General features: G+C 33.1%; 1 pseudogene; it reads left to right on the forward strand.

Annotated features, from left to right (window-relative positions):
* The first annotated feature begins 1139 nt into the window (after positions 1–1139).
* Positions 1140–14304, forward strand: part of LOC131762038 (ubiquitin-like modifier-activating enzyme 5 pseudogene) — a 130311-nt pseudogene continuing 117146 nt past the window's right edge.

The following is a 14304-nucleotide window of genomic DNA, read 5'->3' on the forward strand; positions in this document are numbered from 1 at the left end:
GAATTTGTATGTAGCTACTTCAGAGAAGTTCAGAATGTTTTCTATTTTCTTCATGCTGGGAATGAGAGGAAAAATACACGAGAAAATATTTTCTTACAAAGTGTTAGGTTCCTTTCTACCCCAAGTCAGTTCATGAAATAGGGAGAGCTGAAGGACTCACTTCTCTTCAGAACAGGCTATAACCATGTAAATATCTTCAACTGGTAGGGAAAACAAAGATTTAATTCTAGGTTTCTACTTAGATGTATATATACCTCTAGGTTAAGTAGAACTCTGCGTGTGTGTGTGTGTGTGTGTGTGTGTGTGTGTGTGTGTGTGTATTTGGAGAAACAGAGACCTCTGCCTCTATAGGTATACCTCATTTTATTGCCCTTCACTTTATCGTGCTTTGCAGATACTGCATTTTTAAATTGAAATTTTGTGGCAACTTTACATCGAGCAAGTCTATTTGTATCATTTTTCCAACATCATTTATTCACTTCATCTCTCTGTGTCACATTTTGGTAATTCTTGCACTATTTCAAACTTTATTATATTTGTTATGGTAATCTGTGATCAATGATCTTTGAGGCTACTATTGGAATTGGACAGCTCTCATAAAAGCCTGCAAACTTAATACATGTTTTGTGTGTTTTGACTGCTCCACTGACTGGCTATTCCCCCATCTCTCTCCCTCTCTTTGCCTTTCATATTCCCTGACACAAAACAGTATTGAAATTACGCCAATTAATAAGCCTACAATGGCCTCTAAGGGTTCAAGTGAAAGGAAGAGTAGCACGTCTCTCACTTTAAATCAGAAGCTAGAAATGATTAATCTTAGTGAGGAAGGCATGTTGAAACCTGAGACAGACTGAAAGCTAGGCCTCTTTTGCCAAAGAGGTAGCCAAATTTGAATGCATAGGAAAAGTTCGTGAAGTTAAAAGTGCTACTCCAGTGAACGCAAATGATAAGAAAGCAAAACAGCCTTCTTACTGATATGGAGGAAGTTTTAGTTATTTGGATAGAAGATCAGACCATCCACAACATTCCCTTAAGCTATAGCCTAATCCATAGCAAGGCCCTCACTCTCTTCAATTTCATGAAGGCTGAGAGGTGAGGAAGCTGTAGGAGAAAACTTTGAAGCTAGCAGAGATTGGTTCATGAAGTTTAAGGAAAGACGCCATCTTCAAAACACAAAAGTGAAAGGTGAAGCAACAAGTGCTGATATAGAAGCTGCAGAAAATTATCCAGAAGATCTAGCTGAGATAATTAATTCAGGTGGCTACACTAAACAACAGATTTTCAGTGTAGATGAAACAACCTTCTGTTAGAAGAAGATGCCATCTAGGACTTTCACAGCTAGAGAGGAGAAGTCAACATCTGCATTCAAAGCTTCAAAGGACAGGCTGACTTTCTTGTTAGGGGCTAATGTAGCCGGTGACTTTAAGTTGAAGTTATGCTCATTTACCATTTTGAAAATCTGAAGCATTACACTAAATTGACTCTTCACATGCTCTATAATTAGAACAACAAAGCCTGAATGGCAACACATGTGTGTACAGCATGGTTTACTGAGTATTTTTAGCCCATTGTTGAGACCTACTGCTCAGAAATAGAGATTCTTTTCAAAATATTACTGCTCATTGACAGTGCACTTGGTCACTCAAGAGCTCTGATGGAGATGTACAATGAGATTAATGTTGTTTTTATGCCTGCTAACACAACATCCATCCTGCAGCCCAGGGATCAAAGAGTAATTTGGACTTTTAAGTCTTACTATTAAAGAAGTACATTTCATACGGCTATAGCTGCCATAGATAGTGATTACTCTGATGGATCTGGGCAAAGTAGATTGAAAACCTTCTGGAAAGGATTCGCCATTCTAGATGACATTAAGGACATTTATGACTCATGAGAAGAGGTCAGAATATCAACATAAACAGGAGTTTGGAAGAAGTTGATTCCAACCCTAATGGATGACTTTGAGGGGTTCAAGACTTCAGTGGAGAAAGTAGCTGCAGATGTGGTAGAAATAGCAAGAAAACCAGAATTAGAAGTGGAGCCTGAAGATGTGACTGAATTGCCGCAATCTCATGATAAAACTTGAATGGATGAGGAGTTTCTTCTTATGGATGAGCAAAGAAAGTGGTTTCTTGAGATCGAATCTAACTCCTGGTGAAGATGCTGTGAAGATTGTTGAAATGACAACAAAGGATTTAGAATAACTGATAAAGCATGGACAGGCTTTGAGGGGGTTGACTCCAGTTTTGAAAGATGTCCTACTTTCGGTGAAATGCTATCAAATAGCACTGTATGCTACAGAGAAACTGTTCATGAAAAGAAGAGTCACTCGATGCAGCAAACTTCATTACTGTCTTATTTTAAGAAATTGCCACGGCCACCCCAACCTTTAGTTACCACCTCCCTGATCAGTCAGAGCCATCAACATCAAGGCAAGACCCTCCACCAACAAAAAGATTATGACTAGCTGAAGGCTCAGATGATGGTTATCATTTTATAACAATAAAGTATTTTCAACTAAGGTATATACATTTTTTTAACACATAATGCTACTTCATAATTAATAGAATCTAGCATAGCGTAAATAAAACTTTAATATGCACTGGGAGACCAAAATATTTGTGAGTCTCTTTGCTGCAATATTCACTTTATTGGGGTGGTCTGGAACTGAACTCACCATATCTCCCTCTGAGGTATGCCTGTATTTCCTTTTTTATTTGTTTCTTATTTATTTAAGTAAAGATTTATTTTAATACAGTAGATATAACATACACATGTTTAATAACCCTATAAAATGTTTAACATTAAAAAAATGCTAAATGCTAAAACATATACAGTAGATAAAATGGAAAAAAATACATGGGGTAACTTAAAGGAAATACACCAAAATGTTAATTATGGGTGAAATTATCAGTGATTAAATTTTCCTTTATATTATTTCCCTATTTTTAGAATTTTCTTTTTTTATAAAAACGTTTTTTATTATATTTGAGTATAGCCAATTAACAATGTTGTGGTAGTTTTCTTCCAGTTTTATTGAGATATAATTGATATGCAGGACTGTATAAGTTTAGGTTATACTGCATAATGACTTGACTTACGTACATCATGAAATGATTAATCACAATAAGTTTAGTGAACCTCCATCATCTCATATAATACAAAATTAAAGAAATTAATAGAATATTTTTCCTGTGATGAGAACTCAGGATTTACTTTCTTAACAACTTTTCATGTATAACAACTGTTAATTGTATTTATCATATTGTATACTGCATCCTAGTACTTATTTATCTGATAACTGGAAGCTTGTACCTTTTGATGATCTTCATCCTGTATTTCTTATATGCTGATTCCTTGTTTTCTGACTTCACATAGAAGCACAGGCAGAAGAAAACTGAAAGTAGAGATTCCCTCTATGTGAGTGTTAATTTTGTCATCCTGACATTAAAAAATAGAAATACCTAACAAATATAAATTCAAAGCATCTTATATTACAATGTCTACTTTTATTTCTTTCTTTTACTAAAACGTGAAGCAATTTCCTATGCTAGGGCAGAATTCAATAATAGCCTTACATCAGATTTTCTTGTTCACAGTCTGCTCAGCTTGAGCTTACAATAACCACAAATCTGACATGAGGTTTAAAACAAGTGCCTCTCACTAGACTTTTCTTATACCCTGAGACTCAGTGGAGACATCTGAATCTCATTTCTCTGAAATGGGACTTTAAACCTATATTTTTAGTTAAGTCCCTGTTAACTTGAAGTTACCATTTCCCCACTCAATATGTATTGCTTATTTTCTGTATATTATTTGAATCTCCACACTAGATTATAAACTAATTTATGACTGTTTGCTTTAGTCTTTGCATATACTAGATGCCCAGTAAATAATTTCTAAATATTCCCAAATATAATTCAATTGTAGAATTATTTCCCATATAAGACCATTCATATTCCTGGTTAGGTTTCATTCATGGGATATTCTTTATGTACGTTTGAGGGAATATGGTGTGCTCCATAGACCTCTCAGCATTATATTAGATCTACATAAAAGAACATGTCAATACAAATAGTGCCCTACGGTTTACCCAGTGTCCCTTCTCCCCTGAATAAAAAAAAAAAAAAAATTGAAAAAATAGAGGAGTGAGGTTAAGTGTATCAATAAGGAGGTTCCATGAATAGTTGACTTGACAAAGTTTTAAAGACTAAATATTAGGTATACCAAAAAGGCAGAGAATTCTGTGGTGCATGGATTCATCAAGTTCTTTACATGACATAATGAATGTTACATTTCTATGACCAAAATATTTCTGAGACTACATCTCATACTGAAGAAAAGGTCAATTGACACTTCATTAGGTTAACTTACCAATCCAGTTGCTCTATAAGTGAATTATGATTATAAGATTTATAAAGTTGGACAAAGAATTGTATTTCTAGTGAATTCTTAAAGAGCTTTTCAAACTGTTATTTGAGCCGGGAGTTGAAAAAGAAAGAAGTATCTATTAAGACACCAGCAAAAGAAATGGCATGTCTAGAATAATAGCCAATCTTTTCTGAGCACTTGCTATGTGCCATACATTATCCTAAGAGCTTCATTTACACAAAGTCATTTATTTCTCAAAACCCTATGCGGTAGGTATTTTATTATCTGCCTACTTTCTGAAGAGCAGAAAGTTGAATTAACTTGTCTCAACTAGTAAGTGGTCAAGTACAGAATTCAAAAGTGCATTGTGTTATTGAGCCATGGTAAGCAGCTCAGCATGGCTAAGTCACAGAGAAATACAGAATGTAATATTTAAAAAATATTTAAACTACATATTTATATCTTACATATTTACACACACACACACACACACACACACACACACACACACACACACACACCAGTGGTCCACTTGGATGTCATAATGTATATAAGTCCAGCTCTATGACTTATTACATGTGTGACTTTGGAGAAGGTCTTTTATTCTCATTCTGTTTCAGCTTCATCTTTGAAATGGATATGATGTTTATACTTACCCTGCAGGGGTTTGGTAAGGATTAATGAATTAATATGTGAAAAGTTCTTGGAGCAGTGCCTGGAATATTCCAAGTGCTCAACAAATGTTAGTTATGAAGACGATGATTGTTATGATGATGATGAAGATACATGGACACACTAAAACACAGAGTAAGCATTCTTTTGTTCATCTAAACCCTATAGCCAAATAAGTTTCTGTAGTACATTTTACTCTACAATCAGAACTTCTGGTCTCAATTGCATTCTCCTTATATTCGCCAGTCCTAATATCATTTCATTACAAAGATCTCTCTGGATTGGATCTACCACTGTTTTTGTAGCAAACACTATGTGGCTTATCTCCACTTAAAATTCAAGCTCATAGAAATTGGGATCTATATTCTGCTTATAAATGTGAATCATATTACACATCTAATAGGTGCTTAATAATGAACAATCAAGAAATAAGGAATAACCCCAATATTTGTCTGTGACTGCTTAGTCATTCTAGGTCATCTCAGGTGATGAAATAAGATGCAAACAAATGAGTTTTATATAGTTTAAATACCATGACTTTACAAAAGCATGCATAGCATAACCTGCCAGAATTTCATATATCTTGAAAAATCAGGTCAGCTGATACTTATTTTAAAATACCACAAAGTATAATTCTGAACAGAATTTCAGAAATGTCATTTTGATTGGGCACAGGGAAGAAAGGGCATAACTTAGAAACAAAACTTGCAGTTGAGGTTCAATGTGACTATTCCATAAGTAAATGCCTATTTTGTACTATTTTATCTATTCTGGATGTGGAAGCTGTGAGTTTTAAGTCAGGTCAAAAAAAAAAAAAAAAACCAAACAAGCCAAAAAAAAAAAAAAAACAACAAAGAAAAGAGAAAGAAAGCTATTTGTTAAAAAGAAAAAAATCTAGGCCACATTTGGCTTTAAAAACTTCTTTGCTCATTTTTTGACTGTTGGCCTAAATTTAAAAAGTCAAATTGCAAATAAAATAGTTTTTTTTTGTATCAGTTTTTGGGCTACAGATGAGGACAGAAAATAATAAATATTTTGGCATTTATGTCTTCAAGTGTCTATTTTATCTCTATTGTTTATTGCTAACACTCAAATCTTAAAATCATGTGTCTAACAGTAGTTCAACATTTTTGGTCTAGAATTTGTAATTCATTTATTTAATAACCATTTATTGATTCTATATTAAAACCTTACTCTACATGAGGCTTGAGAGTGGGGCTAAAATCTATTTCATCTTAATTAAATCTTCAGTACCTTAGCTTAGTAGAGAGGGAACCTCAACATATATATACTGAATGAATCTATTAATAAAAGATGTTGTGTAATATCTTCATTGTCAGTAGGAAAGAACTGAAGACCTTACACGTTAAGTACTTTGCCAAAGGTAACTTAAATGAAATTAACTGATTAATATTATTAAAAAGTGAAGAGTTTATCAGGATTTAGGCATAGGTGAACCTAAAGGCTCAAATTTGATTGTCAGGCTGTCTCTGGATTGATTAGACAGCGTCTTGCTACAAGGTAGGAAGATGGCTGTCACACACACAGACACACACATAAGCACATACACAGACACACACCTTTCTTTCGAAGCATACATAATCAAAGAGCATTCATGCCTAATTTATATATTGTATGATATCTAAGAATTGAGGTGCTTGGCTTCATATTCAAGCACCTAATTTTTCTAGCTGTAAGACTTTGAGCTAGTTTTAAAAAAATGATCTGAGGCTTTGTTTAAGCATCTGCAAGAATGGGAATAATAATGATATCTACCTCATAGAATTGCCTGAAGGACAACATGAAATTATCTAACTTGAAAGGCAGGTATCATGCCTGGCAAATAGTAGTTATTCAGTAAATGATAATTGTTATTAATATCATTATTGTTATGATACTTTCACACATAGTAAAAAATGCCCTCACCAATGCCCAAGGTAGACAACCCTATATCTCATCATCTGCTAAATCCCAAATTGATGTCATGGGGCAAATGTTCTCTGAATCTAGAATGCTCAATCAATATGCCTTCCTCAAATCAGGTATGGATGTTGTTTATCATGGTCCAGAAATCTTCGGCTAAATAATAAACTTAACTACTCATAATACCTCCAATATATGATCATGGGGAAACAGCAACAGAACAGACAGGTGGGGTGATTAGAGTCTCAGATACCATTTGAAGGTGAATAGAAGACATACAGCATGCAAAATCCAGTGTTCAACAGCATATGTCATGTTTATCTGGAATGGGATATCCGCTATATTCCCTGTCTTGCCCATGGCATGAATTATTGGTTCTATATATGTTTATCTCAATTTCTGTTCTCTGAAAGGATTTATTTTGCTCAATTTATCTATGACCATATCTAAGAGACGGGAGGCGGGGCCTATAACACTTTAGCAGAACTCTTCTTATTCTTGTGTGTTTAAGAACTGGGGATTTCGTTAGGGATGAGCTATACTAGGCCCATGTTTCCAGATTAAAGTATCTCTGGAACTATAACTCCCTTAAAACTCTGTATAATGCCCCTCATTTTAATTACTGGAAACTCCAGGAACTACAAACACAAATCTCAAATCTTGACAATAGTCTTTGTTCCAAAATCTGCTTTGCCCAATAGTGATATAGATACTTTATCCTTTTTTTAAAATAAATGTTTTCATGTTATACCTTTTTTCATCTTTTAATTTTTAGCCTAACTGAAGGCTTATATTTAATATGGATTTATTGTAGGCAGCATATAGTTGGATCTTCATTTTAAATAAAAATTTTCAATCTCTGCTTTTGAATTGAAGTGTTTATACAATTTAATCTGATTGATTTGGTTGGGCTTACTTCTATATCTCACTAATTATTATTTTCCTATCCACTTTTTAGTGCTTTTCTGCTTTTTTCCTACCTTCATTTGGGCTAATTATTTTTATGATTCTGTTTATCTCAGATATTGCTTATTAGCTACAACTTCTTTTGTACTTTGTTTTTGGTGGTTGCATCAGGGTCTGTAATGTACGTCATGGACTTATCACAATTTACTTTCAAGTAATAGTTATACCACTTCAATTATGGTTTAAGGACTTTACAACACTGTATTTCCATTTTCCCCTCCCATCCTTTGTGCTATTTTTATTATATATTTTATTTCTATGTATGTCATATACCTCCAAAGACACTCTACTTTATCCAGTTAATTACATTTTGAAAGAGGTTTAAAAAATGACAAAAATATATTTATCACATATTTATTATTTCCAGTATTATTCACTGAATTTAAATCCAAATTTCTGTTATTATTTTTCTTCTGCAAAAATCCTTTCTTTAAAATTTGTCTTGTAGTGCATATTTGCTGGTAAGTTCTATTAGTGTTTGACTATCTGAAAAAAGTATTTCTTATTTACTGAAAATATTGATTTATAAATGCATAAAATAAATGTTTAAGTATGTAGTCTGATATGTATTGACATATGTTTACAATCTAGATAATGGACTTTTCCATCAACCCCAAATTTTCTCAAATTCCTTCCTACTGCTATTTACCACCCATTCTGATCACCAGCAACCATTAATCTACTTTCAGTTGCTATGGATTAGATTGCATTTTCTACAGTTTTATATAAATGGGTTCTTACAGTATGTACTCTATCTGGCATCTTCAGCTCAGCGTAATTACTTTGAAATTCATCCATTTTATTGCATACAGCAAATTGCTGAGCATTTCATTCCATCAAGGAGTGGAAGGACTGAATGGTAGAGTTGGTGTGTATTTAACTGTTAAGAAACTGTCAAATTATTTACCACTGCAACAGAAGGATGTGAGACTTCAAGGTGCTCCACATTCTTGGTAACACTTCGTATGTTCAATCTTTTTAGTCTTAGAACTAATAGGTTTGTAGGGATATCTCATTGCAGTTTTACAGCTAATAACGTGGAACATCTTTTAGTATTATTTGCCATCCATATGTTGATTTGATTAAATGTTTATTTAAGGTTTTTTGCCCACTTGTAGTTGGCTTGTATGCTTCCTTTTTATTGAATTTTGAGTTCTGTATGTATTTTGAATATAGGACCTTTATAAGATATGTGATTTGAATATATTTTCTCCCAGTTTGTGCCTTATTTTTTCATTCTCAACATTATCATTTAAAGAGTAGAAGTTCTTAATTCAGATAAACTTCAGTGTATTGATTTTGTCTCATAAATTATGCTTTTGGTGTTGTATCTAAGAAATCTTTGCCTAACCAAAGTTCACAAACTCTTTTTACTATGTTTTCTTCTAGAAGTTTTATAGTTTTGGGTTTTACATTTAAGTGTATGAGCCATTTGATTTAATTTTTATAAATGTGAAGTGTAGATAAAAGTTCATTTCTTTTTTTCATGTGAATTTCCAAAAATTCAGGCACTATTTATTGAAAAGACAATTATTTTTTTACTGATCTTCCTTTGTGTCTTTGTTAAAAACTAAATAAGTACATATGTGTAGATCTATTTCTGTACTTCCTATTATTCTATTTATCTATCTATTTGATACCTAATCCACATTTTCATAATTTCTATAGCTATAATGCAGGTAGTGTAAGTTCTCCAACTTTATTCTTCTTTCTAAAAAATATTTGTTATTCTAGGTCCTTTCAGTTTCTGTATAAAGTTTAGAAGTAACTTGTTAATCTCTACAAAGAAGCCTGCTGGGACTTTGATCTGAATTGCATTGGGTTTGCGGATAATTGATCCTTTAACAATATTGAGTTTTCTTATCCATAAACATGGTATATTTATTTATGTAGCTCTGTAAAAAATATTTTCTGTATATTTTGTAGCTTTCAGTATATAAAGCTGCACATTTTTGTTAGATTTTCCCTTAAATATCCCATATATTTGATGCTAATGTTATTTCTTTAAAATTTTCAATTTCTTATTGATTATTGATAGGATATAGGTTATGAAAATATCATATAATTTATATAATGATCTTATGTTCTACTGCTGTGCTAGTCTGACTTATTAATTCTAATAGTTTTTTGTAGATACCAAAAGATTTTTTTTTTTTTTTTTTTTTTTTTTTTTTTTGCGGTACACGGGCCTCTCACTGTTGTGGCCTCTCCCATTGCGGAGCACAGGCTCTGGACGTGCAGGCTCAGCAGCCATAGCTCACGGGGCCAGCCGCTCTGTGGCATGTGGGATCTTCCTGGACCGGGGCACGAACTCATGTCCCCTGCATCGGCAGGCAGACTCTCAACCACTGTGCCACCAGGGAAGCCCCCAAAAGATTTTTTTTTTAAAGATTTTTGACATAGATGATATTGTCATGATCTTGTCATCTGTGAGTAAAGGTAGCTTACTTTTTATGGATTTGTGTACTTTTGTCTTTTCTAATATGTGTTTGATGCTATGTATTTTGCTTTAAACGCTGCTTTAGCTGCACTCCTCAAATTTGATGTTTGTTTTTTATTTTCATTCAATTAAAATTACTTTGTATTTTTTTTATTCTAAGTTTTTCTTTGACCCATGGTTATTTAGAAGTATATTATTTCATTTGCAAGTACTTGGGAGATATTTCAGAAATCTTTCAATTATTTATTTCAAATTTAATTACAGTTTGGTTGGAGAATGTGCCTTTTATGATTTTTCATTTTTTAAAAATTTATTGACTTTTGCTTTATTTTATATGTTGGTATCTATCAATTAAGTTTTACATATATTTCTCACATAACATAAAATTTACCATCTTATCCATTAAAAAAATTATTTATTATTTATTTATTTATTTTTTGGCTACGTTGTGTCTTCATCACTGCACTCAGGCTTTCTCTAGTTGCAGCAAGCGGGGGCTACTCTATGTTGCGGTGTGCAGGCTTCTCATTGCACTGGCTTTTCTCGTTACGAAGCACAGGCTCTAGGCACGTGGGCTTCAGTAGTTGTGGCTCATGGGCTCGAGAGCGCAGGCTCAGTAGTTGTGGTGCACAGGCTTAGTTGCTCCATGGCACATGGGATTTTCCTGGACCAGGGCTCGAACCCATGTCCCCTGCATTGGCAGGCAGATTCTTAACCACTGTGCCACCAGAGAAGTCCCCCAACTTATCCATTTTTACTTTTACTGTTCAATAGTATTAAGTATATTCATGCTGTTGTGCAGTCAGTCTCCAGAACTTTTTGATCTTGCAGAACTGAAACTGAATATTCATTAAGCAACAGTACCCCATCCTCTACCAAAATTTGGTAACCAACATTCTACTTTTGTCTCTATGAATTTGATTATTCTATGTACCTCATTTCAGTGGAACCATACAGTATTTGTTCTTTTGTGACTGGCTTATTTTACTTAGTATGTCCATAATCTGTTTCCTTTTTGAGATTGAATAATGTTCCATTTTATGTATATACCACATTTTTGTTTACCCATTTATCCATAAATGGACATGTGGGTCCCTTCTACCTTTAGGCTATTATGAATGCTGCTTTGAAGGTGGGTGTACAAATATCTCTTGAAGACACTGATCTTGGTTTTTTTCTTTTGTTATATATACCCAAAAGTGGAATTGCTGAATCAAGCAGAAATCCTCTCATTATTTGAGGAACTGCCATACTCTTTCCCATAGTGACTGTACCAGTTTACATTCACACCAATAGTATGATCATTCCACTTTCTCCACATTTTCACCAATATTTGTTACTTTACGGTTTTTTTTTGATAGCACGTGATCTCATTTTGGTTTTGATTTGTATTTCGTATGATTAGGAATTCTTTACATATTCTGGATATTAATCCTTTATCGGATGTAAATGTTAAAAATCATTTTTTTCCCCATTCGTTTACAGCCTTTTTACTTTATTGGTTCTGTCCTTTGATACACAAAAGCTTTCAATTTTGGTGTGGTCAAATTTAACTATTTTTACTTTCATTGCCTATACTTCGGTATCATATTTATATAATCACTACCACATTCAGTGTCATGAAACTTTTTCCCTATGTTTTCTTCTAAGTTTTATAAGTTTAGCTCTTACATTTGGGTCTTTGATCCATTTTGGATTAATTTTTGTAAGGTGTTAAAGAAGGGTCCAACTTCATTTTTTTGCATGTAGATATCCAGTTTTTCCAACACCATTTGTTGAAAAGCCTGTCCTTTCCCCATTGTATGTTTTTGGCACCTTTATCAAAAACATTTGACCATATATGTGAAAACTTATTTCTATTCCATTGGTCTGTATGTCTGCCTTTATTGATATTACCACACAATTTTAATTATTATAGCTTTGTAATTTTGAAATCAGGAAGTATGAGTCCTCCAACTTTATGTTTTCTTTTTCAAGATTGTTTTGGCAATTCAGGGTCCCTTGAGACTTCTTGTGAGTTTTAGGTTGGATTTTTTCTGTTCCTTCAAATAATACTGTTGGGATTTTGATAAGGATTGCATTAAATCTGTAGATCACTTTGTGTAGTATTGACATCTTAACAATATTAAGTCTTCCAATCCATGAACATGAGATGTCTTTCCATTTATTTGTGTCTTCTTTAATACTTTCAGTAATTTTTTTGTAGTTCTTATTTGTACAAGTGTTTTGAATCTGTGCAAAAGTTTAATCTTTAGTATATAATTCATTGTGATTCTATTGTAAATGGAACTGTTTTTAAATTTCCCTTTTGCATTGTTCATTGAAGTTTTATTTTTTTTATTTTTCTGTATAGTTGATTTATAATATTATATTAGTTTCAGGTGTTTCTGTTGTTCTATAAGTGTTATTCAGGTCATGTTGACTAACAGTTTTTCTTATTTTTTGCTTTTTTTTGTCTTTTATACCTACTGATTTTCTGCCTAGTGTACTATCAATTATTGAGGGGAATATTGAAATCTCCAACTTTATTTGATGAGTTACAATGCCATTAGGTTTTATTTTATGTACTTTGAAGTTCTTTTTCAGGCATAAAACTGTTAAGCATTATAACGTCCTCTGAATTAAATGACCCTCTCTTGTCATTATGAAATGACTCCCTAAAGAGAGTGATCTAAATTAAAATGACAGTTGAATTAAAGGAGTTGGTAACATTTCTGAATATGGAAAGAGAATTAAAGAGGGTAAAACAAAGATAAATTCAACCCTAAATACAATGAATGGCAAGCCCAGAACACAGAATAACTATTAGACTATGACTATTTTAGTCAAGTAACAACTTCTATGGCCCCCAATAAATATTCTTTTTTTTCCTCTCTGAGTCATGAAGGAGTACAAACCAGAGTTAGCAATATGAATGAGAGAGTATAGAAGAGCAAGTTTGAGAAAGAAAAAAGCCTATCATAACTCCTTTTTCTTCTAAAGGAGGGGTACCCTGCCAAAGACTGAGTTGAGCTTTATCATTAAATAAAGTTTATAAAATTTAATTATTCATTTGTACTGGCATTATTAACTACTGACCTGACACTACTTTTATGACTGCAAATGATTGTAGGAATTTATGTTATCTACAAGTGTACATAGAAGCTATAGAACTTTCTCTGATTTACCTAAAAAATCAGAAGTGAATTTGATCACACTATGAAAGACAAAAATCAAATCATTCCTGGCTTTCTTTCATAATCTTGCTTTTAATCTAACATTTACATTTATTTTGATGTCTTTCCAATTTTGCCTTTGGCTTTTTCCTAGACTTCCTTGATCTGACCTGCCTCTTATTAGATGCCAGTTTTTGTAAATTCTACAAAACTACTTCCTTCTCATCTTTGAAGCATCTTTAATTGTCAATGAGATGACAGAGTTTAAGTCAAGACAGGAAATGAAACTCAGAGTCCAGTTTTTACTGGCTTTTCATGTAAGGCAGTTAGCAAGGATTTTGATTGAGGAGCTTTATTTTGAAAAGAAGGATATTACCAGGTTACTTATCAAAAAGTTTTGAAGAGGCCTCAAAAAAGCATCCTTCTTTCCACATTTTTTGCCTCTCTATTCTTCAGTTGACAATAAAAAAATTGAGTTTAGCTATATAAACATCATACTAATCACATTGATTTATGCAGGCTGCTTAACATTGTGCCTAATTACCATGAAGCACAATAACGATTAGTTGCATTATTAACTATGCTAGATAATTTTGCTGTAAATTGTATTGATTAAAACCCTAAATCCTGCTCATATGTGTTCAGACATCCTATTATGTTGCTCAGGAAACACAGTTATCTACTCACAACTTGGAAAAGAAAGCCCATTCTTTCCTTTTTTTTGTCATTTTCTATCCTGCCATTCAAAGTTCTCTTAATGGCCCACATGGCCTTTTA

Source organism: Kogia breviceps, chromosome 1 (assembly GCF_026419965.1).
Source record: "Kogia breviceps isolate mKogBre1 chromosome 1, mKogBre1 haplotype 1, whole genome shotgun sequence".
Lineage (NCBI taxonomy): Eukaryota > Metazoa > Chordata > Mammalia > Artiodactyla > Physeteridae > Kogia > Kogia breviceps.